The following is a 25,403-nucleotide window of genomic DNA, read 5'->3' on the forward strand; positions in this document are numbered from 1 at the left end:
TTAATAGCCGTAGTTTTTCAGCAGACATCAAAGAACTGGAAACATTCCTCTAAATGATCTTATTTTGTGTGGTGGTGTGCCGTATGTCACAACCATCGCCTTGATGCAGCATTTGTCCACCCCTGACCCACTGGTTCTTTCCCCCTCTCGCCCCTCCTTCTGGACTTCTGCACCCTCCCAACTGGAGGGGGACTGCCAGACACCAGAACTACTGGAGCTCTGTTTACAGAGCCTCCACATTCTCTAGCCACTGGGGGATCCCCCTCAGAGGGTCACTCATCCGGACAGCCTAGGCTCCCCACCTGGTGTTCCCTTAAAGAACCATCCAGGCTCTGAGACTGAGGTTGGGCACTACCGGGACGAAACCCATTCTCATTCCTTCCCCTTAAAGACAGGACGTAAGACCCTAAACCCCTCTCACTACTACAGGACCTAGCTGGACTACTCTGCACCACTCCCACCACTCTGGGCTGGAAGATACCTGAGCCACTCCCCACAGGATCACACCCCAATGCCTCTCCAGACCCTCTGGAATCCACCACAAGGTCTGCCTCCAATGTGAGCTCCCTGGGGTCAGAGAACTCACTCTCAAACAGGTGTTGGCATAGCTCTGGAAAACTGGGACTTAAAGTATGCTCTCCCAGAATTGGATTACACAGCCCCCTAGCAGGGTTAACCAAACTATCCTTCACCTCTCCATCCAGTGCCTCACACACATACTCCACACCATTCTTCTGAGACTGGCCAGACAGTAGCGGACTGTCTCTGTCACACAACCCACACTCTTCTGGGTGGTCTTTACACTCACCCACCAGGACCTCAACCATGGGGGAATCCCTCCCACCACTAGGACCATGAACTCCTAAGCCAGCTGCCCTATTCCCTTCAGGGACGCTGCGCACTACTGGAGCTACCTAATGCCCTTGAACCTCCTGGTGTCAGGTGCCATATCTCTAGGTGCGCGCACTATGCTGTCAGCACTAGATACCTGAATGTTGCTGCAACCAGCTGAGCTGGACTCCACCTCCAACTCAGCAAAGCTCAATCTGTGAGCTACACACATCTCTGGATGTTGGGCTGAAGCCCTCCTGGCTTCAAGCTCCAAATCAAGTTCTCTCATCCTCAAGTAGTGATCTCTTTGGCGTTTTTGCGCCTCCATGGCTAACCTCTGCTTTTGCTTTTCCATTTCCATTTGTCCAGCTAACTTTGCCATCTCCATTTCATGTGCCCTGGTTGCTGCCCTGTCTGCCATCTCCTCTGGCGACAGACATCTGGTTGCTGCCTTTTCCATCATCACTGAACCAGGCATGACGTCTTCAAAAACACATGGAGATCTCCCAGCAAAATTATAAAAATGGAAATCTGTGGCTGCGTTATAGGTCTGCTCTCACTATGTGGTGATCAGCAATTCATTGTATGTAAACTACAAATGCAAATTCGCAAATCCTCACTGCTGCGTCCAATGTTAGAATTGGGGGTCTCTGGTTGGCGCAAGTATGCACTTGTGACAAGCAGGGACCCTCTCCTCTAAGTCAGGGCGAAGGATGACCCCTTAGAATTACCCTTGCTCACCCTCTAGGTGCGTGGCGTGAGCAGCCAAGGCTATTCTCCAGGCGTTGCTGAGTTAAGCATTTGTAATCACACACACAGTAAATTTACCAATCCCCCCACAAATGGACAACAGGCTGTAAATATACGTCTTCTTTATGTAAAAATATATCTATGCATGCAAGTATTTATCACAAGACCATTGATAACGTTTTGCTAAGCCACAAGGTTGCAAATAGGCAAGTGTTCTCTTTGTTGCAATTCAAATGTTTCTTCTTGATTGTAAGCTGCTTTCTTCTAATCTTGTTTACTTACAATAGTCTTATTGTGGCAGTTCAGTTACTCTTTTAACTAAAGGATGGTGCCACAGTCTTTGCTATACAATATTTGAGGCCTTCTGCCCCGTTCCTTGAAGGTACGGCGCTCCCAAGCGCCTCTGTGCGCTTCGTAGCGCTCTTCTATGCCTCGTTCGGCTTGTACGGAAGTGCCCCACTAAACCTCGCGTATGGAGCAGTCAATGGGGGCCCAGGAGTACGAGGCATACCAGCCTCTGATGATCGGCGGAACAAACACACAAGTTCCAGGCGCACAGCGAGGCGTACCAGCCTCGGGGAAGCCTGCAGTATGGCACGCACAGGTCCTCAGCGCACAGCAAGGCGTACTAGCCTCGGGGAAGCCTGCAGTACGGCGCGCACAGGTCCTCAGCGCACAGTACGGCGCTGTAGGAAGGTGGCTACCAGACTATGGTTACCCCAGATTTTTTGCCTTGTGTTTAGCAGGTTTTCGACCTAGTTGGCCTGGTTCCCTGCTAATCAGGGCCCCAGGCTATCTGCTCTCTCTGTAAAATGGATTCCATGTACCCTAGGTGCATAACTAGATTGGCTTGGGTCACCTTATCAGCCCCTGTACAGAGCACTATAGGTGCCCAGGGCATAGGTGCATCCAAGGCCTATCAGGGGCTGCAGCATATCTTTTGCCACCCATGGCTGGCTATCTAAAATTGACACAACTGGCTGATCACTCAGCTGGGGCAAGGTGGTGTAATCACCCCTTGCTTAGATATAGTATGCCTATATCTAAACCTAACTGGACACATATAAACCTATTAGTCACTCCTATGGCAGGCCTTAACAATCCTGGAGGCAGAGTGCTTGGTTTTATGTGAGATGGTGCTCTAGCATGAGCTGAGCCTGTCTGCAGCTGTCGGGACCAATTCCCTTAGCTGTTCCGGGATAATGCCAAACCATATACTCTTAAGTGCATTATAATCCACGCGTTATATATTAACTTTGGTTTGGCTTTATCAAAACACGTGTAAGGTGTCATACGATTTGGAATACTACCCCCTCGCCAGTCCTGGCGACGGGGGTAGCATTCCACCCCTCTAGAGGGAGACGACATGTTACTTTGCTAAAACGCGGTTGATTTTTAAAAGAGCCTTAGATCCACAAAATGGATGCCTCTGCCACAGACACGGGTCTGACCTCCTGCTGCTGACCGAAACTCAGCAGAGGAGGCCTGGACAAAGGGTTTCCTGTCGCAGGGCGGTGTTACACCACCCCAGACAGGAGATTGTGGATTATAGCAGGGAGGTTTGAAAGAAACCAGACACTGCCGGGGGAGCACAAGGCTGCCCCTTGCATAATCCGGCCAAACCGGTGCTGGGGCACACCAGCCCCAGTCCCAGCGCGGCCTGGATCAAAGGAAAAGGGTGTATCCACCCCCTTCCTGGGTCCCACCCATAGGAGGGGACCTAGCAGGTAACCCAGCCCACCAGATTCGTATAAGAATGGGAGCAGTGCCAACGCACTCAGATTATCCTGATGAAACATTTGAAATGAAACTCTGGACCCTTCGACATCCTACTCAACGTAGAAGACTGAAGAATCTCCCTTGTGGTCAAGGAGTGACCACCCTGTGCAAACAGGCACCATCCAGCACCTCGACGTCTGCTTTGTTGCAGTTCCCGCCGGAACTCGAGCGACAGAGATCAACGAGATTAAGCTTGCCTGCCTTCTTATAGCCCAATCCACAGTCCCTGCAGAGCTGAGACCCGTGGAGGCGACCGGAAGCGTGGGGCACGCCATCTTGAAAAGACCTTGAGACGCTGACTGTGCAACCCACGAGTGACCCTCGAAGCTGTACACCGGGATTTGAGAAGCCCCAACCCTGAGCCATTTTTGCACCAAAGCGCACCCCTCTACACTCGACGAGTGCTGCGTGGGGTCCTTCTGCTTTCTTTTGCTCAATGCATTGGCCCGGTCACTTCCCAGCTGGCTTGTGGCCCCTGTGCCAACGAAAACCTAAATTCGACTTGTGATTCTGGTTGCTCCAGACTTGCACCTGCTCCTCTGAAAAGGAGCACCCACTCTGACCCTCCTGGTCCGAATGAGAAGCAATCTTCCAATCCTGCATGGATTGCTCTTGCCAAGTGTTGTTTGCTCTGATCTTGAAGACGACAGCGCCGAAGGTGAGAACCTGCATGGGACAGCTTGTGACCCGCACCTGGTCATCGCAGATGTCCCAGAGCTCACGTGGCAGCGGAGAGAAGCTCCTCAACAACCACCTGATTGCGCCCGACATTGCCTGGTTCCGTCCTGGTTCCACCCTGGTCACTGCTGAGTGACCCAGACTCTGTCTCCTCTGCTTTCAGGTACTTTACGACTCTGATCCACCCTTGGATCACACCGGACACTTCTCCTTCACATCGCCTGCAGCATCTTCAGCTTCAAGCACCATCAACCTGCGTGACGAAACCCGACGCCACTTCGACCCTATGCACCCGCTTCCTGTGGGTGAGGTAACTCAGCAACGCCGGTGTTCCCACACTGGTACACACCTCTAGGGCCTGTGTCTAAAGTTTTGTCCTTCTAGGTTCAGCGGAAGTATCCTTAAACTCTATTTGTGTAACTTTTACGCACCATTGACTTTGCATTGGTGCATGCGTGTGCTTTAAGCGCTAAACCCGAATCCCGCGGGCTTTTCCCGACTTCAGCATTGCTTGTCCCGACTGCTCCCAGCGATTCCCTAGGCCCTAGGCCTAACCACTGTTCGATTGGTATCTCTTATACCACTTTCTTAATATATGGTTTGAGTGGCCACCCGCCCTCATCCATAATTGTGCATCTTTCATATGTTATACTGTGCTTTTGATTTAACGCTTGTGCCCCTTTGCTCATAAAGAGTACTGGGGATTAATTTAGAAATAAACACATATATTTTTATAATATAAAAGGCTGCTTAGTCTATGCTACCACTAGGATAGCATGTCTAATAAGGTTGACTTACAACCAGACAGCATAAGGTATTGCAGAATTGGAAACATCATATATCAGGCCAACTTCTCACAGATAGTATACACAAATGCATGAATTCAGGATGTGTGCCGTGCAATCACATCTTGTGTTAGATTCAATACACTATAATGTTGCTTCATTCATGAAAAGAAAATAGGCCATATACGATATATACATGAAAAGTGGCTTGCTTCCTAGATAACTAGTGGCATTGTCGTCACGGTGGGAGCACAAACGCCTCTCAAGGCGGTGATATAAACGTGTGCACCAAGGTGAAATGATTCCAGATTAAATTATTTTATTTATGTCAATGATAATGTTTTCAAGGCTTGACTTAATTATGTACAGGATTTTAAGGCCAAGACAGACTTCCTTGTTAATTGGTTGGTCTGCCCACCTCTATCCCTCCCAGAGCCCCTCCATTAACCCAATAGAAAACGGCCACAAAAATACAAAATACAATTGTGTTCAAACATTGCGTAGAAAGAAGATCTGCACTAAAGAGAGAGTGGCCTTACACTTGCTACAAGCACACCGTTTCTCCTCTGCTTCAATGGGGTGATGCAGGAGTCCTAATGTCGATGAAAGCCGTTGTACAGTAAACGTGGCAGTGTTTCTCACGTTGTAACAGTGTTTGACAAATGCACGTAGTTTATATCAGCAACTATTTGTTTATGTTTCAGTAACTTAAATGACCGTAGTACGGGTCTGCTGTCGGTAATTCAGCCAGCAAAAGTCCCACTGAAGGCAGATTTACCCCATCCGAGTAGAACCTGCCCATTTTACACGACCCCATCTGTAAATCACGCCCAGTTATCCTACAATGGATATTACTTTAACCAGATTCAGCTAGTGGAAGCCGTCTGTGAAGGACCATGCAGCACTGATGGTTGCAAATGGTCGACTGGCGCCCCCCTTGAGATGTCTCAACGCCCCCCCCCCCCTCCAGGGGGGCGCGCCCCACAGTTTGAAGACCACTGCACTAGAGTAACAAAGTCAGGAAGTGTCTGGGAGTGAATTAACGAGGTCTAATAACCTACAATAAACACTATACAGCCTTCGTATCTTCGTGGGAGTAGTGCCAATGCAACTCAGATTATCCTGACGAAACATAAGAAACGAAACTCTGGACCCTTCGACTTCCTACTCAACGTAGAAGACTGAAGAATCTCCCTTTTGGTCCAGGAGTGACCACCCTGTGCAAACAGGTACCATCCAGCACCTCAACGCCTGCTTTGTTGCAGTTCCCGCCGGAACTCGAGCGACAGAGATCGACGAGATCAAGCTTGCCTGCCTTCGTACAGCCCGATCCACAGTCCCTGCAGAGCTGAGACCCGTGGAGGCGACCGGAAGCGTGGGGCATGCCATCTAGAAAAGACCATGAGACGCTGGCCGTGCAGCCCACAAGTGACCCTCGAAGCTGTACACCAGGGTCTGAGAAGCCCCAACCCTGAGCTACTCTTGCACCGAAGCTCACCCCTCCACACTCGACGAGTGCTGCGTGGGGCCCTTCTGCTTGTGTTGGCTCGATGCATTGGCCGGGTCACTTGCCAGCTGGCTTGTGGCCCCTGTGCCAACGAAAACCTAAAACCGACTTGCGATTCTGGTTGCTCAAGACTTGCACCAGCTCCTGTGAAAAGGAGCACCCGCTCTGACCCTCCTGGTCCCAGTGAGAAGCAATCTTCCGGTCCTGCGTGAATTGCTCTTGCCGAGTTTTGCTTGCTCCAATCTTGAAGCCGACTGCGCTGACGGCGAGAGCCTGCATGAGACAGCTCGTGACCCGCTCCTAGACGTCACAGATGCCCCAGAGCCCACGTGACAGCGGAGAGAAGCTCCTCAACAACCACCTGATTGCGCCCGACATTGCCTGGTTCCGTCCTGGTTCCACCCTGGTCACTGCTGAGTAACCCAGACTCTGTCCCCTCTGCTTTCAGGTACTTTACGACTCTGATCCACCCTTGGATCCCACCGGACACTTCTCCTTCCCATCGCCTGCTGCATCTTCAGCTCCAAGCACCAAGAACCTGCGTGACAAAACCTGACGCCACTTCGACCCTATGCACCCGCTTCCTGTGGGTGAGGTAACATTGCAACGCCAGTATTCCCACACTGGTACACACCTCTACGGTCTGTGTCTAAAGTTTTGTCCTTCTAGGTTCAGGGGAAGGTTCCTTAAACTCTACTTGTGTAACTTTTACGTACCATTGACATTGCATTGGTGCAAGCCGCACTTTACGTGCTGCACCCGAATCCCGCGGGCTTTTCCCGACTTCAGCATTGCTAGGCCGACTGCTCCCAGCGATTCCCTAGGCCCTAAGCCTAACCACTGTTCGATTGGTATCTCTTATACCACTTTCTTAATATATGGTTTGAGTGGCCACCCGCCCTCATCCATAATTGTGCAACTTTGTATGTTATACTGTGCTTTTGATTTAACGCTTGTGCCCCTTTGCTCATAAAGAGTACTGGGGATTATTTTAGAAATAAACACATATATTTTTATAATATATTCTTGTGTGGTGTCCTTTCATTGATATTACAGGATTGTATGTGGTAAAACAGCTTGCTTAACACAACCTCTTAAGTTAAGCCTTTAGGCTGCTTAGTCCATGCTACCCCTAGGATAGCTTGTCTAACAAGGTTGACTTACAACCAGACACCATAAGGGATTGTTTGGACTGATACAAGGTGGTTCCAGAATTGGAAACATCATATATCAGGCTAACTTCTCACATTGGTGCGCAGCGGTGCGGATTTGAGCTTGCTGTTGTTTTACCGTTGCAATCTTTTTATCAAATTGAAAGATCACATCAAGTACCTTAGGTACATATAAATCAAAAGCTTAGCATATTAAGTTCTACTGAACTTAGTAGTTGTAGATTAAAGGGATTAGCACACCCTGACTACAACTCACTAGCAAGGTACAGTAGGTAAACACATCACTTGCACCTCACTAGCAGTCATGTCCGACACAGGAAGAGCTTCGGGCTCTGCCCCTGTGACAGTTGACCTTACCAAGGCAACTTACAGCTATGACAAACTTAGCCACAAAGACTTGGGTGCCTTGTGCACTGCAAGGGGGCTAAAAAGGGGCAGAGCCCCTACCATTCCTTCCCTGATAGCCATCCTGGAACAGGATGACTTAGAAACAGCCAAGGCAGCTTCCTTAGCTTTAGGAGATGGAGTGAACACCCCTGAGAATGAGATCACTCCAGAAGAGGAGGAAGAGGGTTCATAGGTAGATGAGCCTGAGGATCAGGATCAAGGGGATAACCAGGTACATGTGGGGAGGCTTAGCCAAACCAACTTGGACCTACTTGGAAATGGAGGGGGCAGCATCCCCCCAGAGTACAAAGCAGAACTGTTCCAGGCAATAGAAGGGTGAGATCTCCCTCAGTGGATTCTCACATTTCTAGTGTCTCAAGAACCTCTCAAAGGGGAATGACTACCCACCAGAGAAGAGAGCATAAGGCCAGGATGAGAGCTGTAGAACTCCAGATAGAGAGGGAAGAGTTATCCCTGGCCCAAGCTAAACTTGCTTTAACAAGAGAACAAAAGTTGTGTGGCTTAGATGCCACTGGTGGCAGCAATAATACTCCTAGAGAGAAAGACAGGCCCTATAATACTAGAAACCTGACAAAGATTGTGCCCCCCTACACAGAAGGGGATGACATCCACAAGTGGATAACTGCTCTTGAGAGAGCCTGCATGGTACAGCAGGTTCCTGCGGAACAATGGGCAGCAATCTTATGGTACTCCTTTTCAGAGAAAGGGAGAGATAAGCTCCTCACTGTCAGACATGAGGATGCTAAAAACTACAAAGTCCTGAAGAGTGCTCTAATAGATGGGTTTGGCTTAACCACTGAACAGTACAGGTTGTTGTTCAGAGACACCCAGAAGACACAGATTCAGGACTGGACTGATTTTGTAGATTGTGCAACTAAGGCTCTGGAGGGTTGGCTACATGGCAGCAAAGTACAAGACTTCACAGGATTGTATAATTTGATTATGAGGGAGCAGATCCTAAGTAATTGTCAGAACCAGCTCTTACAACAGCACCTGGTGGACTCTGATTTGACCTCTCCCCAAGAATTGGGAAAGAGGGCAGATAAATGGGTCAGAACCAGGATTAGGCCTAATAATCAGGACAGTAACCAGAAGAAGGAGTCTACCAAGCCTCAAGATAAGGGTGGGGATAAAAGTAAAGAAAAGACTTCCCCAGGGCCCCAAAACTCCAAGAAGGGGGGTGGGTCCCAAGACACTTCATCAACTGAGAAAAAGCCTTATTGTCATGCCTGTAAACAGGTTGGGCATTACAAAACAGACAGCTGTTGTCCCAAGAATGGCAATAAAGAGAATATACCTCCAAAGCCAGCTCCAACACCTCCTGTTACTGTCAGCAGTAATTCCCCAGGAAGTGGGAGCACACCCAGGAATCTGGGTGGGTTTACTTTTGGAGCCCAGGTGGACCCTGGCCTATCCAGGTCCCCATCAATAAATAATCTTGTTTACGAGACTGGCATGGGGTTTGCCAACTTCTCTGATTGCCCAAATACCTTGAGCAAATGTAGACAAGAACCCATCATCAATGGTTTGAAAGTTGAAGCCTTTAGAGACACAGGGGCTAGCATCACCATGGTGGCTGACTGTATAGTTCCCTCTAAGCAACTTTTACCTGGTGCCACATACCAGGTAACAAACATTGATGGAATCCAAACAAATCATCCCATGGCAGTAGTAAGTCTCAGCTGGGGAGGTGTCACTGGCCCAAAGAGAGTGGCAGTGTCATCAAACTTGCCTGGAGACTGCCTACTGGGTAATGATTTAGAAATCTCAGTCTGGGCTGAGGTTGAACAGGAAATCCATTCTAGAATGGTAAACTCCAATGGAAAGGTTAGTGGGGATGTACTGGCTATAGCCCCAATCCATGATGTCCTTCCTGAAAAGGTTGGTAGGGCTGTGCAAGACTCAGCCCCATCTTTAACAGAAGCTCTTCCAAAACAGAATAGCAAAGCTGTTATGATAACAGCAGAAACCCAAACTGAGTCTCCTCCTGAAAAGGTTGGTGGGGCTGTGATGGCCACAGCCCAAACTCAAACAGATATGTGTGTTGTGAAGCCTGATATGATGGATCCCTCCACCCAAACTGAGAGCATAGAGGAGGAAGAGAAATCTCCCCCTCACCAGACATATGGACAGGATCAGCCTCCTCAGGGAACTGATCTTACCCCTGATGAAGGGACTGCCCCAGAGGTTGTTAGGCCTGGCCTGACAGAGCCCCTGATGGCAGTGGACCCGTCTCAGGTGGGACCCAGTATGGAGCAGGTAACCTGCCCCTCTCTACCTTGCCTTAGTCAGCCCAGGGCTGCAGGGGACAAGAAGGACAGTGAGACCCAGAGGGCCCCCTGTCAAATAAAGCACCCCCATCAATAGATTAGGGGCACCAAAACTAGTAGCCCTAGTGAGGAGAAAACTTTAAAAACTCCTGAGGGAACCCCCTTAAAAGTAGTTAGGGACCTCCCACAGATGGATTCTGTTGGGCACAGCCAAACCTGGGACCCAAAGGGCCCCAACCTGAACTGTCCCTCCAGCAAGCCAAACAGAGGGACCCAGCCTCCAGCTTTAGGTAGCCAGAGGTTGACCCTGAGAGCACAGTTAAACTCAGTTGAAGAGAGAAGGGCACACATGGTGGAAGATAATTGGAGGAAGCTGAGCCCTAAATTAGTGGAGCCTCACTTCAATACTCCATATCCAAACCAGCCTTTAACTTTGCATAAACACACCCAAGGTAGTGATTCCCTATGGTGGAGACCCTCTAATACCCCAAGGGTGAGGGACTGCTTAGTGGAACAAGAGACAGGGGGTACCCATGCTAGTGCAGGTACTTCCTTATATGGCCACTCAGGCAATATAGGCTTACCTGGCCAAGGATAGCCTTATCTCCTTTCGTTTGGGGGTGGGGGTAGGAAGGTGGCTACCTGACTATGGTTACCCCAGATTTTTTGCCTTGTGTTTAGCTGGTTTTCGACTTAGTTGGCCTGGTTCCCTGCTAATCAGGGCCCCAGGCTATCTGCTCTCTCTGTAAAATGGATTCCATGTACCCTAGGTGCATAACTAGATTGGCTTGGGTCACCTTATCCGCTCCTGTACAGAGCACTATAGGTGCCCAGGGCATAGGTGTATCCAAGGCCTATCAGGGGCTGCAGCATATCTTTTGCCACCCCTGGCTGGCTATCTAAAATTGACACAACTGGCTGATCACTCAGCTGGGGCAAGGTGGTGTAATCACTCCTTGCTTAGATATAGTATGCCTATATCTAAACCTAACTGGACACATATATACCTATCAGTCACTCCTATGGCAGGCCTTAACAATCCTGGAGGCAGAGTGCTTGGTTTTATGTGAGATGGTGCTCTAGCACGAGCGGAGCCTGTCGGCAGCTGTCGGGACCAATTCCTTAGCTGTTCCGGGATAATGCCAAACCATATACTCTTAAGTGCATTATAATCCTCGCGGTTATATGTTAACTTTGGTTTGGCTTTATCAAAACATGTTGTGTAAGGTGTCATATGATTTGGAATACTACCCCCTCGCCAGTCCTGGCGACGGGGGTAGCATTCCACCCCTCTAGAGGGAGACGACAAGTTACTTTGCTAAAACACGGTTGATTTTTAAAAGAGCCTTAGATCAACAAAATGGATGCCTCTGCCACAGACACGGGTCTGACCTCCTGATGCTGACCGAAACTCAGCAGAGGAGGCCTGGACAAAGGGTTTCCTGTCGCAGGGCGGTGTTACACCACCCGAGACAGGAGATAGTGGATTGCAGCAGGGAGGTTTGAAAGAAACCAGACACTGCCTGGGGAGCACAAGGCTGCCCCTTGCATAATCCGGCTAAACCGGTTCTGGGGCACACAAGCCCCAGTCCCAGCGTGGCCAGGATCAAAGGAAAGGGGTGTATCCACCCCCTTCCTGGGTCCCACCCATAGGAGGGGACCTAGCAGGCAATCCAGCTCACCAGATTCGAATAAGAGTGGGAGCAGTGCCAATGCAACTCATATTATCCTGACGAAACATAAGAAACAAAACTCTGGACCCTTCGACATCCTACTCAACGTAGAAGACTGAAGAATCTCCCTTGTGGTCAAGGAGTGACCACCCTGTACAAACAGGTACCATCCAGCACCTCAACGCCTGCTTTGTTGCAATTTCCTCTGGAACGCGAGCGACAGAGATTGACGAGATCAAGCTTGCCTGCCTTCCTACAGCTCGATCCACAGTCCCTGCAGAGCTGGGACCCATGGCGGCGACCGGAAGCGTGGGGCACGCCATCTTGAAAAGACCACAAGACGCTGACTGTGCAGCCCACGAGTGACCCTCGAAGCTGTACACCGGGGTCTGAGAAGCCCCAACCCTGAGCTACTCTTGCACCGAAGCTCACCCCTCCACAATCGACGAGTGCTGCGTGGGGCCCTTCTGCTTGTGTTGGCTCGACGCGTTGGCCTGGTCACTTGCCAGCTGGCTTGTGGCCCCTGTGCCGACGAAAACCTAAAACCGACTTGCGATTCTGATTTCTCCAGACTAGCACCAGATTCTGTGAAAAGGAGCCCCCACTCTGACCCTCCTGGTCCGAGTGAGAAGCAATCACCCAATCCTGCGTGGATTGCTCTTGCCAAGTGTTGTTTGCTCCAATCTTGATGCCGACTGCGCCGACGGCAAGAGCCTACATGGGACAGATTGTGACCCAGTCCTGGACGTCACAGATGCCCCAGAGCCCACGTGACAGCAGAGAGAAGCTCGACAACCACCTGATTGCACCTGACATTGCCTGGTTTCGTCCTGGTCACTGCTGAGTGACCCAGACTCTGTCCCCTCTGCTTTCAGGTACTTTACGACTCTGATCCACCCTTGGATCCCACCGGACACTTCTCCTTCCCATCGCCTGCAGCATCTTCAGCTCCAAGCACCAAGAACCTGCGTGACGAAACCCGACGCCACTTCGACCCTATGCACCCTCTTCCTGTGGGTGAGGTAACATTGCAACGCCGGTGTTCCCACACTGGTACCCACCTCTAGGGTCTGTGTCTAAAGTTTTGTCCTTCTAGGTTCAGCGGAAGTGTCCTTAAACTTTACTTGTGTAACTTTTACGCACTATTGACATTGCATTGGTGCAAGCCGCACTTTACGTGCTGCACCCGAATCCCGCGGGCTTTTCCCGACTTCAGCATTGCTAGTCCCGACTGCTCCCAGCGATTCCCTAGGCCCTAGGCTTAACCACTGTTCGATTGGTATCTCTTATACCACTTTCTTGATATATGTTTCGAGTGGCCACCCGCCCTCATCCATAATTGTGCAACTTTGTATGTTATCCTGTGCTTTTGATTTAACGCTTGTGCCCCTTTGCTCATAAAGAGTACTGGGGATTATTTTAGAAATAAACACATATATTTTTATAATATATACTTGTGTGTGGTGTCCTTTCATTTGATATTACAGGATTGTATGTGGTAAAACAGCTCGCTTAACACGACCTCTTGAGTTTAGCCTTTAAGGCTGCTTAGTCCATGCTACCCCTGGGATAGCTTGTCTAATAAGGTTGACTTACAACCAGACACCATAAGGGATTGTTTGGACTGATACAAGGTGGTTCCAGAATTGGAAACATCATATATCAGGCCAGCTTCTCACAACAGCCCAGACTGGGAAACTCATTTGGAACACCTTAGGAACTTATTTGACACTAGGACTCACTATGAATCCAAAGAAAACCACACTGGGGACACAGCAAATTGATTATTTGGGATACACTATCAGTGAGGGCACCCTGAAACCCCAAATAATCAAGTTAGAAGCCATTCAAAAGATTCCTACACCTACCACTCGAAGAGAAGTGAGGGCTTTTCTGGGATTAGTGGGGTATTACAGGAGATTTATTCCCCAATTGTCAGAGGTAGCAAGCCCCCTTACGGATCTGTTAAGAAACAAACCCTCCAGGGCCAAGATTCAATGGGGTCAAGCACAAGAAAAGAGTATTGAGACTTTAAAAGCCTTATTATGTCAAGCTCCAATATTAACCTGTCCTGATTATAGGAAATTGTTTGTTCTCCAAACTGATGCCTCAGACAGAGGGTTAGGAGCAGTCTTATCACAACCGGATTCCCAAGGTCTGCTTAAACCAGTGCTATTCTTAAGTCGAAAACTATTTCCAAGAGAAACCCGATATGCCACAATGGAGAAGGAATGTCTTGCCATTAAGTGGGCCATGGAATCATTGCAGTACTATTTGTTAGGACGCACTTTCTTCTTGGTAACAGATCATGCCCCATTGACATGGTTAGCCACTAACAAGGACACCAATGCTAAGGTTTTACGCTGGTTCCTGGCCTTACAACCTTTTTCATTTCAGACTTTGCACATGTCTGGAAAATTACAAGGAAATGTGGACTACCTATCCAGGTTCCCTGTATCAGAATGGCCCGACCGTCCATCCCAAGAAGAGAGGCAATGTAATATAGACTGCGCCGAGAACCCCAAGATGGCGCCCAGCTGGGCATCCGACAATGCAACACTCAGCGGTCTAGCGTTTCAGGAAGACGGGAGAGAGAACGACGGTTATCTCAGGTGGAGGAGTGAAAGATCATCAGGAGAAGCGCGGGAAGCAGCGGGAGAAAGAGCCGAAGAGAGGATAACGAGGGAGGAGACGTCGGAGGGTCCCCAGAGGTGAGAGGAGACGACCAGAACCCCAAAGTACACCGCGATAGTATCCGGCAGTTCCCTGAAGGCACAGGACGCCGAGATACCGACTGCTACGGTCACCAGGGACTGTAGCCCCAGGCGAGTAACGGGAAAAAAAGGGTGGAAACAGAGGTTGGAGCCAAAGGGGTGGTGGGGGTTTTGGCGCAAATAAGTGCATGGAATGATTCTCACCCTCCTTGTTACCTCCATTCATTCAACCCACTACCTTCCTTACCTCACTTGTGGTGATCCTAGAAAGCTGGTGAAGGGGAGCACCTTAGAAAATATAAATAAGTATAACAGATAAGTGACTGTAGTGTCATTTCTTTTCTCGGTTTGCCTTGCCTCTTGGGGAAGTACCGGCCTGAGTAGCAGAGTGGAAACAGCGTGGACGACGAACTTTGCTCATCCTGAAAGACTGTAACTTAGAAAGGAAACTACTGGATTAAGTGGTTTATTCTTCGTGGCGAACCTTGTTGCACTCCAACTGTCTGTTCTGAAATAAATAGCCAATACTAACTAATTGATAGAGAACCGTGTCTCAATGCAAGGCCATAAACTCATTCTTTATCGATCTTACTTGGGTTAAAGTGGTAAAACCATCACAGATACCTATAACTAAACCTATATCTGGACACATATAAACCTGTGAGCCACTCCTATGGAAGGCCTTATCAATCCTGAAGGCAGAGTGCGTGGTTTAATGTGAGATGGTGCTCTAGCATGAGCTGAGCCTGTCTGCAGCTTTCGGGAACAACTCCCTAAGCTGTTCCCGGATAATGCCATACCATATACTATTAAGTGCATTATAATCCTCGCGGTTATATAGCAACTTTGGTTTGGCTTTATCAAAACATGTCGTGTAAGGTGTCATACGATTTGGAATACTATCCCCTCAACAGTCCTGCCGACGGGGGTAGCATTCCACCCCTCTAGAGGGAGAAGACATGTTACTTTACTGAAACGCGGTTGATTTTTAAAAGAGCCCCAGATCCACAAAATGGATGCTTCTGCCACAGACACGAGTCTGACCTCCTGCTGCTGACCGAAACTCAGCAGAGGAGGCCTGCACAAAGGCTTTCCTGTCGCAGGGAGGTGTTACACCACCCCAGACAGGAGATAGTGGATTGTAGCAGGGAGGTTTGAAAGAAACCAGACACTGCCTGGGGAGCACAAGGCTGCCCCTTGCATAATCCGGCCAAACCGGTTCTGGGGCACACCAGCCCCTGTCCCAGTGCGGCCTGGATCAAAGGGAAGGGGTGTATCCACCCCCTTCCTGGGTCCCACCCATAGGAGGGGACCTAGCAGGTAATCCAGCCCCCTAGATTGGTATAAGAATGGGAGCAGTGCCAACGCACTCAGATTATCCTGATGAAACATTTGAAACAAAACTCTGGACCCTTCGACATCCTACTCAACGTAGAAGACTGAAGAATCTCCCTTGTGGTCAAGGAGTGACCACCCTGTGCCAACAGTCACCATCCAGCACCTCGACGTCTGCTTTGTTGCAGTTCCCGCCAGAACTCGAGCAACAGAGATCAACGAGATCAAGCTTGCCTGCCTTCTTACAGCCCAATCCACAGTCCCTGCAGAGCTGAGACCCGTGGAGGCGACCGGAAGCGTGGGGCACACCATCTTGAAAAGACCACGAGATGCTGACTGTGCAGCGCACGAGTGACCCTCGAAGCTGTACACCGGGGTTTAAAAAGCCCCAACCCTGAGCCACTTTTGCACCGAAGCTCACCCCTTCACACTCGACGAGTGCTGTGCGGGGCCCTTCTGCTTTCTTTGGCTCGACGCGTTGGCCAGGTCACTTGCCAGCTGGCTTGTGGCCCTTGTGCCAACGAAAACCTAAATTTGACTTGTGATTCTGGTTGCTCCAGACTTGCACCCGCTCCTCTGAAAAGGAGCACCCACTCTGACCCTCCTGGTCCGAGTGAGAAGCAATCGTCCAATCCCGCGTGGATTGCTCTTGCCAAGTGTTGTTTGCTCCGATCTTGAAGCCGACAGCGCCGATGGTGAGAGCCTCCATGAGACAGCTCGGGACCCGCTCCTAGACGTCACAGATGCCCCAGAGCCCACGTGGCAGCGGAGAGAAGCTCCTCAACAACCACCTGATTGCGCCCGACATTGCCTGGTTCCGTCCTGGTTCCACCCTGGTCACTGCTGAGTGACCCAGACTCTGTCCCCTCTGCTTTCAGGCACTTTACGACTCTGATCCACCCTTGGATCACACCGGACACTTCTCCTTCACATCGTCTGCAGCATCTTCAGCTTCAAGCACCATCAACCTGCGTGACGAAACCCGACGCCACTTCGACCCTATGCACCCGCTTCCTGTGGGTGAGGTAACTCAGCAACGCCGGTGTTCCCACACTGGTACACACCTCTAGGGTCTGTGTCTAAAGTTTTGTCCTTCTAGGTTCAGCGGAAGTATCCTTAAACTCTATTTGTGTAACTTTTACGCACCATTGACTTTGCATTGGTGCATGCGTGTGCTTTAAGCGCTACACCCGAATCCCGCAGGCTTTTCCCGACTTCAGCATTGCTTGTCCCGACTGCTCCCAGCGATTCCCTAGGCTCTAGGCCTAACCACTGTTCGATTGGTATCTCTTATACCACTTTCTTAATATATGGTTTGAGTGGCCACCCGCCCTCATCCATAATTGTGCAACTTTCATATGTTATACTGTGCTTTTGATTTAAAGCTTGTGCCCCTTTGCTCATAAAGAGTACTGGGGATTAATTTAGAAATAAACACATATATTTTTATAATATAAAAGGCTGCTTAGTCCATGCTACCCCTGGGATAGCTTGTCTAATAAGGTTGACTTACAACCAGACACCATAAGGGATTGTTTGGACTGATACAAGGTGGTTACAGAATTGGAAACATCATATATCAGGCCAACTTCTCACAGATAGTATACACAAATGCATGAATTCAGGATGTGTGCCGTGCAATCACATCTTGTGTTAGATTCAATACACTATAATGTTGCTTCATTCATGAAAAGAAAATAGGCCATATACGATATATACATGAAAAGTGGCTTGCTTCCTAGATAACTAGTGGCATTGTCGTCACGGTGGGAGCACAAACGCCTCTCAAGGCGGTGATATAAACGTGTGCACCAAGGTGAAATGATTCCAGATTAAATTATTTTATTTATGTCAATGATAATGTTTTCAAGGCTTGACTTAATTATGTACAGGATTTTAAGGCCAAGACAGACTTCCTTGTTAATTGGTTGGTCTGACCACCTCTATCCCTCGCAGAGCCCCTCCATTAACCCAATAGAAAACGGCCACAAAAATACAAAATACAATTGTGTTCAAACATTGCGTAGAAAGAAGATCTGCACTAAAGAGAGAGTGGCCTTACACTTGCTACAAGCACACCGTTTCTCCTCTGCTTCAATGGGGTGATGCAGGAGTCCTAATGTCGATGAAAGTCCTTGTACAGTAAACGGGGCAGTGTTTCTCACGTTTTAACAGTGTTTGACAAATGCACGTAGTTTATATCAGCAACTATTTGTTTATGTTTCAGTAACTTAAATGACCGTAGTACGGGTCTGCTGTCGGTAATTCAGCCAGCAAAAGTCCCACTGAAGGCAGATTTACCCCATCCGAGTAGAACCTGCCCATTTTACACGACCCCATCTGTAAATCACGCCCAGTTATCCTACAATGGATATTACTTTAACCAGATTCAGCTAGTGGAAGCCGTCTGTGAAGGACCATGCAGCACTGATGGTTGCAAATGGTCGACTGGCGCCCCCTTGAGATGTCTCAACGCCCCCCCCCCGCCCTCCAGGGGGGCGCGCCCCACAGTTTGAAGACCACTGCACTAGAGTAACAAAGTCAGGAAGTGTCTGGAAGTGAATTAACGAGGTCTAATAACCTACAATAAACACTATACAGCCTTGGTATCGGGCACCCCAAGCTTCCTTAAAACCAGCTGCGCTCTTAGGAACCAAAACTTTGGGCCCAGATTTTTTTTTGCATTGAATCGTACGATATAAACTCAAAAGCAGGAGCATCGATTAGAACCCAAGAATGCGTCTGCTGGACTTTAAACATTGAGTGCAGGCTGGTATCCCCTTCATCTCTCTTGGTGGGGCCGTCTTGACACAATCAAAATGATGCTACCTCCAATAGTTTTGTATATCCTCTCCAACATCCACTACCTATTCCATCTAAATTCTTTCAGAGTTCAATTCTATTCTGATCTCCTTTTTATGGAATAATAAAAAAAATCAAGAATGGCGTTACAGAAATTAGTAAATCCAAAATCTGAGGGCGGTGTCAATTTCCCCCATTGCGCCAATTATCACAAGTTACGCCAACTAACAAATTGGATTACCAATCAGACTGAGGATAAACCTCCCTGGGTCGATCTGGAGACCTCATTTTTAGTTCCCTTCTCATTTCAGGAATATCGCTCCTTCACCCGCAAATGCTCTCTACTCCCATGATTAAGCAACACTGTAAATTACTATCTATTGCACATAATTTACATACTTTTCTCAATTCTACAATCTGGCACAACAAACAAATCCTTCTTAACAAAACACCTATATACTGGAAGAGCTGGAGACACAGGGGTCTGCTCTGGGGTCATCAACTTTTTGATCAGGGCTCCCCTTTTCAATGTACGCAATTACAGTCCCTATATCATCTACCTTCTTCCTTTAATCCTACATTTTTGATCTTGCAGAATGTAATTCTTTATACTTATGCTAAACTCAAATCTTCCTCTTCACCAACCCCCCCTTCCCTTGGCATAATCTTCTCTGCATAACCCCCAAAGCGTCCACCATTTATTCCCATTTAATGGTTCCCCTGAGCTCCAGATAAAACTAAAGTAGAACTGTTGTGGGAATCTGATTTGGGAGTGAATTGACCTATTTCCTTTTGGAACAGAATTTGGACTAAAATCAGGAAATCATCTAGAGCAGCCCGCACAACACAAACACTTTTTTTTCTTTATAATCGATTATTTTTGACACCTGCATACCTAAATAAAATTCACAACACAAATCTTAATACATTCTGGACATGCTCCCAGGTTAACGCTGATCTTCATCACCTGTTTTTATATTTTGTAGGCAACAAATTAACACTATTTTTCACCCCTCAATCCCCCTCTACTTCACAAATGTTTTCCCAGGCGGTCTAACACCGGACTGGGAGGGAGGCCGATCCCAATGGCTACTTATTAATAGCCGTGGCTTTTCATCAGATATCAAAGAGCTGGAAACATTCCTCCAATGGTCTTATTTTGCGTGGTGGTGGCGGTGTCACAACCAGCGCCTTGAGGCAGCATTTGTCCTTCCCATCTCTCTTGCTACAAAAAGACTCCACCTCTGGGGCCTTTCACACAATATCCAGACGATACTGGGAGAGAACTTCTTTCCCCGATCTCTCACAACAAGAAGCCCCCGGACCTCCCACTGCTCGGTGTACAGTGAGGCTTCATTCATCATTTCCTATAATGTCTTAAGATTGTTTCATTCACAAGTGTTGTTATCTACACGTCATGTGATCCTGCGACTACACGCGTCCTCTTCTATAATTCCGGGTATTATTTTCATGTGTAGTTGATCATTAATACTTTTTATTGAACTTTCTTGCATGTGTGCATTAACAAATAATTGCTATATGAAGTATTGTTTAGAACCATATTAATATTTCTAAATAAACCTCTCCTTGAAGTTTAAAAACATTTTTTTAGAACCCAAGAATACACTTTACAAGTTGACAGCTCGGCCATCGCAGCCTTTGTTGGTTTTACACCCATTAGTAGTTCTGTAAACGTCACCCCCCCCCCCCCTGCAGTGTAACCACCCGCTCAACAACGTGTAAAAAAGAATCGAACAGATGACGTGATTGTATTAACACATTGAACCTTGAAACAAACACACTTTGTTTTTTGCGAGGAAAAAACTAAAAACCTCTGACCTAACACGTTTCATTTCTAATAAAAAAAAGTGTGTCAAACTCTTCAAAAGAGCTAAAGAAACTAATGTTGTTTAATTATTCTCATATCAAAAGAAGGACAACGTCCACGCGCCAAAAAGCGTCTGAACATATAAATAATTCCCATCACATTATCCACCCACCCGCCGCCAACATTTCAAGCAACTAACCCGCGAAGGCTGAAGCTGCTGCTTTTAAAGGCACAAAAAAAACACATTCCCTCAGTGCAGGAAGTGATGTCACTGAAGGCCCAGCCAATGGAAGCACGAGAAAGAGTTCAAACTGGCGCCAAACTCACCTGGCATTAATTATGCAAATGAGGCAGGTACATAGGCGGCGGCTCCGAAGCGCTCTGGTTTGATCCCTCAGTAGCGCGTCGAGTGTGTCCGTGTCAGGGACACAGCGCACGGAGCCCCACGGCGCCCAGAAGCCCAGCACGGAGCCCCACAGCGCCCAGAAGCCCAGCACGGAGCCCCACAGCGCCCAGAAGCCCAGCACGGAGCCCTCCAGAAGCCCAGCACGGAGCCCCACGGCGTCCAGAAGCCCTGCACGGAGCCCCACGGCGTCCTGAAGCCCTGCACGGAGCCCCACAGCGCCCAGAAGCCCTGCACGGAGCCCCACGGCGTCCTGAAGCCCTGCACGGAGTTCTTTCATGGTGAGTAGCGCCTCCGAGGGGGTCATCAGGGCCGGAGTGGCCGGTAGATGCGTCGTCCCCCCCCCCCCTGACCTGGGGGGTCCGTCGCGGCCCCTGAACTTTCTATAATCCTCCCGTCCATCTCCCCCCAGGGCCGGCGTCAGTCTGGTGCAGAGCGGGGGGGGAGGGGCTCCATGCCTGGGGGGCCACACTTACAAGACTGACCCTGCCTGCGCTTCATCAGTCTCAATGTCAGGAGTCGAAATGTCGTTTTCAGGGTCTTTAGAAGTTTAATTGAGTTTTGGGGCTGGAGGTGGGCAGCAAACACGTGAACAGGGAGAGCGAGCCGAGCCCGGGCTCTGGCTCGGCTCGAAGAACCCATGGACGGTCCGAGCCCTGAAACATCACGTAACATATGATACACTTTTTAAAATGTTGATGAGACTGTTTCTTTAACACAGGAAAGCTTTGATCTAATTATGTCACAATCTAGCGCTGCACTAAGAAGCACTTGTTAAAAGTGTTAGGGCCTTATTTATGAAGGCCTTGCGCCGCCGGGGCGCCACTTTTAACATGGTAAAAAGAGACGCCCCGGCGGCGCAAGGCCTTCATAAATAAGGCCCTTAGGGGCAGATTTATGAAGGCCTTGCGCCGCCGGTGCGTCACTTATTACCATGTTAAAAGTGACGCCCCGGCGGCGCAAGGCCTTCATAAATAAGGCCCTTAGGGGCAGATTTATGAAGGCCTTGCGCCGCCGGGGCGCCACTTTTAACATGGTAAAAAGAGACGCCCCGGCGGCGCAAGGCCTTCATAAATAAGGCCCTTAGGGGCAGATTTATGAAGGCCTTGCGCCGCCGGGGCGCCACTTTTAACATGGTAAAAAGAGACGCCCCGGCGGCGCAAGGCCTTCATAAATAAGGCCCTTAGGGGCAGATTTATGAAGGCCTTGCGCCGCCGGGGCGCCACTTATTACCATGTTAAAAGTGACGCCCCGGCGGCGCAAGGCCTTCATAAATCTGCCCCTAGCATGAGCTTTTAGTCAGTCGTTCCTCGCTGCCTCACACTGGGGGCGGCGCTATCAGTGAACCAACAGGCGAGACAGGTGCCAAGTGGACCCTGGATGTGCCCAGATTATTATAGCGCAACATTAGTATTTTTAATTCACACACTAGCTTTTTGTATAGGTGGTTTTCTGATTTATGGATTTGAAAAGTGCTTTCATGCGCATATATGAAGGAAATCGAGTTTCGGTGAAATACAATATTTGCCCGAAGCTCCCGCAGCTTCAGTGGAGAAGCTGCGATGGATCCAGGTTTTGTGGTCATTTTGGACAAATCATCGCTGAATGGCTGTTTGTCTCCTATGTCGATGCTTTGTTTTTACCTCCTAAGGTTTCTATAGTGTGACCTCTAGCTGAGCTATCGAAGCGCTTCACATGAACAGCAGTCACATTGTACAAGGTCACATTCATGTCTTTGAGGCACTTGAGATTTGCCAGAGTGACAGGATGCTGAGCCAATCAATGACTCGAACCGAGCTCGACCAGTTCCAAAGTTGCAAGCTCTGGCTGGTATGCCACATCCTGGGTAGATGGAGGGTGGCGGGCAGAACGCACATAATAGCTCGGCCCACTGAGCCCGACACTCCAGCAGGACCTCAAGCGGGGCCAGGGCCAGGCTCGAGCCAGGGCCAGGCTTCAGGCTCGAGCCAGAACCAGGGTCAGGGCCAGGCTCGAGCCAGAGCCAGGCTTCATGCTCGAGCCAGAACCAGGGCCAGGGCCAGGCTCGAGCCAGGGCCAGGCTTCAGGCCAGGCTCGAGCCAGAGCCAGGGCCAGAGCCAGGCTCGAGCCAGGGCCAGGCTTCAGGCTCGAGCCAGGGCCAGGCTTCAGGCTCGAGCCAGAACCAGGGTCAGGGCCAGGCTTCAGACTCGGGCCAGGCTTCAGGCTCGAGCCAGAGCCAGGGCCAGGCTCGAGCCAGGGCCAGGCTTCAGGCCAGGCTCGAGCCAGGGCCAGAGCCAGGCTCGAGCCAGAGCCAGGCTTCATACTCGAGCCAGAACCAATCAATCAATCAATCAGTGACACTTATAAAGCGCGCTACATACCCGTGGGGTCTCAAGGCGCTGGGGGGGGGGGGAGCCGCTACTGCTCGAACAGCCAGGTCTTCAGCTTCTTCCTGAAGGAGAGGTGGTCTTGGGTCAGGCGCAGGTCGGTCGGGAGGGAGTTCCAGGTCTTGGCGGCCAGGTGGGAGAAGGACCTTCCTCCTGTAGTCGCTCTTCGGATGCGGGGGACGGCGGCGAGGGCGTGGTTGGCTGATCGGAGGTGGCGTTTGGGAGCGTAGAAGTTGACTCGGCTGTTGAGGTAGCTCGGGCCTTGGTCGTGTAGGGCTTTGTGTGCGTGGGTGAGGAGGCGGAAGGTGATTCTTTTGTTGACGGGGAGCCAGTGAAGGTCTCGCAGATGTCCGGAGATGTGGCTGGTTCGTGGGATGTCGAGGATGAGTCTGGCTGAGGCGTTCTGGATCCGCTGGAGTCTCTTCTGGAGCTTGGCGGTGGTCCCGGCGTAGAGGGCGTTGCCGTAGTCCAGTCGGCTGGTGACGAGGGCCTGGGTGACGGTCTTCCTGGTCTCGGTGGGGATCCACCAGAAGATCTTCCGTAGCATGCGTAGGATGTTGAAGCATGCCGAGGAGACGTTGTTGACTTGCCTGGTCATGGAGAGGGAGGAGTCCAGGATGAAGCCCAGGTTGCGTGCATGGTCTGTCGGTTTGGGTGCGGTGCCCAGGGCGGGAGGCCACCAGGAGTCGTCCCAGGCGGAGGGAGAGGGGCCCAGGATGAGGACCTCCGTCTTGTCCGAGTTCAGTTTCAGGCGGCTGGTCGTCATCCACTCGGCTACCTCTTTCATCCCTTCGTGCAGGTTGGCTCTGGCGGCGGCGGGGTCGTTGGTCAGGGAGAGGATCAGCTGGGTGTCGTCGGCGTAGGAGATTATGCTGAGGTTGTGTTTGCGTACGATGGCCGCGAGGGGGCTCATGTAGACGTTGAAGAGGGTGGGGCTCAGAGATGATCCTTGGGGGACGCCGCAGATGACTTCGGTGGCCTCTGACTTGTACGGTGGTAGGCGGACTCTCTGTGTTCTCCCGTCGAGGAAGGAGGTGATCCACTCCAGCGCCTTGTCCTGGATTCCGACGTTGCTGAGGCGCTGCACTAGGGTGCGGTGGCAGACCGTGTCGAATGCCGCGGAGAGGTCTAGGAGGATGAGGGCCGCTGTTTCTCCATTGTCCATCAGGGCTCGGATGTCGTCGGTGGCGGCGATGAGGGCGGTCTCGGTGCTGTGGTTGGCTCGGAAGCCAGACTGTGAGGGGTCGAGGGATCCGTTCGTCTCGAGGAAAGCGGCCATCTGCTTGTTGACGGTCTTCTCGATGACTTTGGCTGGAAACGGGAGGAGCGAGATGGGGCGGTAGTTCTTGAGGTCGGTGGGGTCCGCTGTTGGTTTCTTGAGTAGGGCGCTGAGTTCGGCGTGTTTCCAGCTCTCGGGGAAGATGGTGGTGTCGAGGGATGTGTTGATGATGTCTCGCAGGTGGGGTGCGATGACAGCGTCGGCTTTGTTGAAGACGTGGTGAGGGCAGGGGTCGGTCGGTGATCCGGAGTGGATGGAGTTCATCGTGCGGATGGTGTCTTCGGTGCTGATCGGGGTCCAGGCGTGGAGGGTGGTGGTGGGGGGTGGTTGTTCGGTTATGGTGTGCGTTGGTTGGTTGTTGAAGCTGTTGTGTATGTCCGCGATCTTGTTGTGGAAGTATGAAGCCAGGGAGTTGCAGAGGTCTTGCGATGGGGTGATGTCGTTGTTTCCTGCGCTGGGGTTGGAAAGCTCTTTGACGATGTTGAAGAGTTCCTTGCAGTTGTGTGCGTTGTTGTCCAACCGGTCCTTGAATGCTGACCAGGGTCAGGGCCAGGCTTCAGACTCGGGCCAGGGCCAGGCTTCAGGCTCGAGCCAGAGCAGGCTCCAGCCTTGGCGAAGCTTTCAGCGCCCGTCTTCCTAGTGCCAGATGTCCAGGCTTCGGTGTGGTACCGGGACCTCCTTCACCTTAAGCTGCTCTTGCAGTCGGCTCGGAGTGCTGCTGCTGCTGGAGCCGAGCCTGCTGGAAGTGATGAGCTGTGCTGTGGAGTATGGGCCTCAGCTGCCGCTCTAAAGTAACTCTCCAGATGCTGTGCGCCTGTTTGAA

General features: G+C 50.3%; 1 long non-coding RNA gene across 1 annotated transcript in view; it reads left to right on the forward strand.

The window, feature by feature from the left end:
- Positions 1–20,890: 20,890 nt before the first annotated feature.
- Positions 20,891–25,403, forward strand: part of LOC147663299 (uncharacterized) — a 57,315-nt gene continuing 52,802 nt past the window's right edge. The window contains exon 1 of the long non-coding RNA XR_015305357.1: positions 20,891–21,216. This is a non-coding gene — a long non-coding RNA (uncharacterized LOC147663299). The remainder of the gene's footprint in view (positions 21,217–25,403) is intronic.

Source organism: Lissotriton vulgaris, unplaced genomic scaffold, assembly GCF_964263255.1.
Source record: "Lissotriton vulgaris unplaced genomic scaffold, aLisVul1.2 SCAFFOLD_739, whole genome shotgun sequence".
NCBI lineage: Eukaryota > Metazoa > Chordata > Amphibia > Caudata > Salamandridae > Lissotriton > Lissotriton vulgaris.